Raw genomic sequence first — 6,035 nt, 5'->3', positions numbered from 1 at the left:
ATACACTCATTAGTGCAAGCATCACAGGCAACTTGGCAGCAGCATCATTCTCTAAAGCTTGATCATAATATCTTTTTGCCAAGTGCAGATCAAGAGGATGTTAATGTTTTGGTAGCTTCAGTCAGTTAAACTTGTGTGTGTGTGTGTGTGTTTGTATTAATTATATATTTAATATATGAGATATTATATATATTTGTTATTGTATAATTATAATAGATAGATATGTCTTATGAGAAGACATGTCTCTCCGTGTATCATTTGAAATACATATAAGAGGAGATTGATGCATTTGAAAAGCATATACCAAATAAGCAATGTCATTACATTTGCAACATCCTCCAAACATCAACATGGTATCAGAGCAAATTCAATTCAGGGAGAATCGTGCCTTGACATTGAAGAAGAGCTTGTAGTTGTGCAAAAGACCATTGAAGCAATCATGAATAGTAGATTGTGTTGCAGGCAGATTGTGCTAAAGATTATTAAAACCAAATGCACTGATATCTATAAGGCCCCTTCCCTAGTACCTTATTACAAACCTTAAATGTTATGGATGCGATTAGGATTTAGAAAGAGCAAGGACATTAGATGATATGTTTTAGTTTCTTGAGAGGAGGACATGAATTATATTTATAGTTATCCTTTCATCTTATGATAAAATGAGGGTAAGAAGGTTTTAGAATTTATGTATGTCATGAGCGCTAATTTACTTATCAATAATGAACTACAAGATGTTGCTTGAGATGGATACAGATTTTAGTTATTGCTAGGTTAAATAACATATTTAGTTGCATTAGGTTGATGAGTTAAGACCATATGGAATAAAGGTTCGAAATGTCATAACCTAGAAACTAGGTCAATAGATTCATGGTATTTTATGAGCTATTAGGATAATGAATTTACTTAAGAAAAGATGAATCAACACCACCCTAGTAAGAATTACCAATAGTGTAGATGGAAATTGTTATCAAATTGGACAAGGGTCTACACAATAGAACTCAGTATGATGTAAACGTAATAAGCCAATTTTTGTGGAAGTAGTATTAGATGGATATGTTGTGGTGAATGATAAGTAAGATGTGATGTTTCATGTGGATATAATATATTGACTAACAGGATGTAATGGATTTATTTGATGATTGGTTTTGAAACTATGTGAAATAACTATGCAAACATCTTGATTTCCTAACATAATTGATACAACTTATGATGTGTAATCTCATAATGATAACAAGATGTTGTTAAAAGGGATACTAGTTGTGATGTTTACATTTTAGTGATTTTGATCTAAGATATGTATATAGAACTAATTTTCATGTTGGTTGGCTTAACAGTATAGATTCAACATTTCATTACCATAATAGAAAATGGAATATAATGTGATTTAGAATATTAATTTGATCATGATAGGGAAAGATTAATGTTAATATGTAGACCTTGATATCTTAATATTTTCAATGCTTTTTTTATATGAAAATGAATAGAAAAGAAAGGTTAATTATTGAAATTTGTATGTGTTGACTTTGAAATGTTAAAATTATCATGCATCTATACATGTATTTTTTTATATGATTTTCATTGGACTACTGATGCTCGAGTTTAGTGTGTAGGTAATTAAACCATAGAATTTAATCAAGGAAACAAGGTCCAAACTTATGTGGACATAGTTTAGCCAAGGCGAATCTTTGGAAGATTCAAAGCCTCGTTGTGATGTGTTTATTTCGTAAATATAAGTTTGCATGAGTGTGGTAAATATAGTCTCATAAATATATTAGGGACATTTCATGGTGATGTGTAATGTGGTTTAAATGTGTCACTTGACACTTGTAATTGTTTGTGTTGATGACATGTCACCTAGGGTTTTGGTCATGGTAACACTTAACCTTAAACAAAATGCCCTTCAAAAGATTTAATCAAATCCACTTGGAAGAAGGATAAGATGGGTCACCATCAAGGGAATTTCGAATTCAAACTTGAAAAGGATTTTAGAGGGTAAATATGTGGTCCCAAAGTGCCATTTTTGTGAAAATAAGCTACCCATATGCTAGCATAACATGTTAGGGGCCTAAATTTGACCATTTTATTACTTAGGTAGCCTAGGGGACCCCTTAACCAATGCATTATCCCACCAATTCGAAAATTGAGTTGTCCCATCAATCATCCCCATCTTTCCTCTTAGTTAAAAAGTAGCAAATTTGGTAGGGACAAAGTTGTAAGAGATAGTGGCTTGATGTTTTTGCCAAAAAAGATATAGTGGGAGAGTCTTTTTAGGGGACTGGGACAAACTAGTGGGGTGTTCACCCACTCTCTAAGCTTGGAGACAATTAGGGTTTGGAACGAGGAATGACTAAGGAGAAAGGAGCTCTGCAACAAAATTCATTTTTCCTTTAGCTTGGACCAAGGTTGGTGCCCATGCCATAACTCTCATTGCACTTGCTTAATGATGAATGTTCTTGTTCATATTGTGTTAAAATTCATGTCATGTGTTTGTGTTGAGATTTTTGGTATGTGCCATTGTTGTGATGGATTTGTCTTGCAGATTTTTCCTTGCTTTTGTGTGTATGAATGTTGAATGGATGTGAAGGCTTCACTCTTAGGAGGGAAGAGATGCTTTTGGTGAAGGGGTTAGTTGGGCTCAACATTGAAGTTGAGAGATTTTTCTCTTGGAGAGTGTTTTGTTGTTCATGGAGTATGGGCTCCATTGAAGCCAATGCCTTGTTGTTATTGTGGGAGGTATAAGCATATTGATGTGATGAGAAGTATTGATAGCCTTGAAGAGGCATTTGTATTATGAGGAGGATATATTTTGATAGCCTTGAAGAGGCATTATGGAATTGCAAATTTATGTGTATATGGATATGGAATTCTCCTCTTTGGAGAGCCCATCTTCACCCATTGTTTCATAATTCCAATGGTGAATCATCGTGTTAAACCTTGGAGGGATTGTATATGCATTGTGATGTTGTATTGCTTGCATTATTAGATGCTTGAGTGTAACCTGGTTGAACCTTGTTTCCCCTAGCTCGGTGGGTGGCTTCTTAGAAGCCTAGGATGGGAGGTGAGCCTCCATGGTTCTTTTGTAAATGTTTTGTTCTGTTTTTTGCAAGTTTTATGTCCATTGAACTCAAGGAAAAAAATTTGGTGTCACCCCATGTGTTGATTAAACAAGGAATGTGTTATATCATTGGTAATGCATTGAGAAGATGTAATCCTTCTCTATGATATTGGATATTGCATTGTAAAAAGGAACCCTCCCTATATGTCTTTTGTGTATGGTATTGTAAAAGTGGGATTTTTTATCATTTTATGTAATTATTGAGAAGTACATTGTGTTGAAGCATGGAAGGAATTGGGGGATAACCATTGAAAGTGTATCCTAGTTTCCTTCAATATGAATTTAGGCTTATTGAAATGGAATGGTTAATGTAAGAAACACTTTCAAATAGATGGTTAATAACATTCATGGGATTGGTTAAGAATTTGCGAGTCATGTACATTGTTGAATCATTGGATAAATTAAGAAAAGATAAGATAAGATAAGATAAGATAAGATAAAATTATTAATGTCCACGAAAAATCAAAACAGTTTATGGGACTGAGCATACAAACAAAAGAGCTAGCCAAGCAAAGGCACCAAACGATGACTGAAAAGGAACAAAGCAACAAGAAGAAAGAAAGACAAGGTAAGGACTAAGGGTCCTTCATTGTCACAAAGAAATCCGTAATAGAGAGGTACATCCGTGGACAATTCATAGTCTTCGAATGTCGTGAAGAACCCCTATAAGACAGATGCTGCCTGTAGAGACTGGCACAATGTCTGACAGATCTGGAATGTGAAGTAGTGAAAGGCCTTTTCAAACCCTGCGGAGGAGACAAGGGAGAGAAAAAGCTGGTAATGAGCTAATCAGAAGTCCGTCTCTGATGAAAGGACTGCAGGGTATCCTCTCGAAGATGGGTGGCCTCCTGAAGATAAAGTGTTAAACATCGCTGATCAATATAGCTGAAGAACATCAAGAGAGAAGAACAGTCTCTGAAAAGGCAATAGAATCTCCCTCTGATCTCATAGTAATGAGGACAATGAAATATGAAGTGAGTCTCAGTCTCAACCTCAATTAGAGTGCATAACTGGCATAATCGATCAGCCTGATCCATATGGTGATCAGTCTAAGCCCTGAGACGATGAGAACCAACCCTAAAAGAGCCCAAAGAGAATCGTAATGCATGATTCCAACACCGGTAAAGATAGGCAGGGCGAACAACAATACCATCCTGAATAACAAGAAAATGCTCAGCATAGAAGGCCATCTTAGGTCGTAAACCACCCAGGGGATGACACCAAGTAGTGGTAATGTATTGCCTATAGATATCCTATTTGACATGCTCATTCAACTCCTGACGAAAGGGAAGAAGATGAGTCGGGGCATCCAACGAAAACTAATAGGGAGGAAGATGATCAATCTCAATCCCGATCGAACCCAACAAAGAGGTGTCCTGAGTGTACCAGCATCTTGATCTAGCAGAAGTGTCAGATCTCATAATCTCCACCGAAGAACAATATGCCAAAAAAGAGTATCTATGTCAGTCAGCACCTGTCTCCATAAAACCATGAAGCCGATGAAGAAACCAAATCAAGTCAAAAATAATGGCAAGTTTGAGAGGATGAGCACCAAACTCCGCTAAAACAATGCTGTGAGGGGTGAATCTGTGACACCTAATGATACAACACAACAACAGTGTCTGGACCCGCTCAATAGAAGCCCAATCAGAAGCAATAAGAGAAGGTCCCCAAACCACATAACCATAAAGGACTTTCGGATGAACCAAGGAGTCAAAAAATGACAACTTGGACGAAATATCCTAAAAATGATGCCTGAAGCAGTCTCTCCAGCAAAGCCAGGGAGCCCATACCCTTACTGACTCTGGACTAAATAGCAAGTCTCAAACTAAAACGTGGTCCTGAGAACTTCACACCAAGATATATGTAAGAGGGAGTAATCTCAACCTCCTTCCCCTAGAGGAAGAAATGGAGATGAGAGGTCTTTAAACAGTTAAAGACCATAACCCGTGTCTTAGATAAATTGACCACAAGCTATCGCTGAGTACAGAAAGAAGCAAGACTATCAAGGAGTCTCTGTAAGCTATCGGGAAAAGAGGCCAAGAGAACGACATCATCAGCAAAGAGGAGAATAGAGATCAAAACCTAATGTAAATAACACCCATCTCCTGGTTGAGAGGATTTCATAAGGAAATCCTCCAACTCATCAATATACAGGCCAAACAGTGTGGGGGAAAGAGGACAACCCTACTTCACGCCAATGGTGCTCTGAATCGGATCAGAAAAGCCCTCTCGAGTTATGAGCCTACCAGTAACCTTCTCATAAAGTCTCAAAATAGTAGTCTGTAACATATCTAAAATCCCAATCTCCTGAAGCCACTGAAATAAAGCCAACCTAGGAACAAAATCAAAAGCCTTACAGAAGTCCACAAAACAACAATAGACCTTCTGAGAGCGGTGTCTAGCCTCCTCAATGATAGCCCGCAGTATAAAAACATGATCCATAGTCTAGTAGTTTGCCCGAAAGCCAGCCTGACCTCTCACCCTACATCCCCGTCTATCAAGCTCACTGGATAACATGGTGTTCGGAGCAGTGGCATAAAGTTTGGCAAAAGTATGACCAATCATAATAGTTCTATAATTTCTTGGATCAGAAACAGGCCCAGACTTGTGAATAGGGTAAACAACATGTCTAGACTAGGAATCAGGAAACCCAGTGCAAACCAATCTATTAAAGAGTGTAGAAAGGTAAGATCCCAGAACTGAAGCACCAAGTTTGAAAAGTTATGCCTGAAAACCCTCTTCATCAACTACTCTGCTGCATCTCAAAGATTTGATGTTTCATGTAAGAAATTCCCTATCATATTTAATTGATAAGAAATTACATTTAGTCCTCGTTATAAGAAAGGAATTAATTGATTGTATTATTGACCTTGTTCAATATAAGAATGGAATTAGGAGCAAGATAGTAATTATGAAA

Source organism: Cupressus sempervirens, chromosome 10, assembly GCF_028749045.1.
Source record: "Cupressus sempervirens isolate cs-2001-9-10 chromosome 10, ASM2874904v1, whole genome shotgun sequence".
Lineage (NCBI taxonomy): Eukaryota > Viridiplantae > Streptophyta > Pinopsida > Cupressales > Cupressaceae > Cupressus > Cupressus sempervirens.
This window is presented reverse-complemented; position numbering follows the sequence as displayed.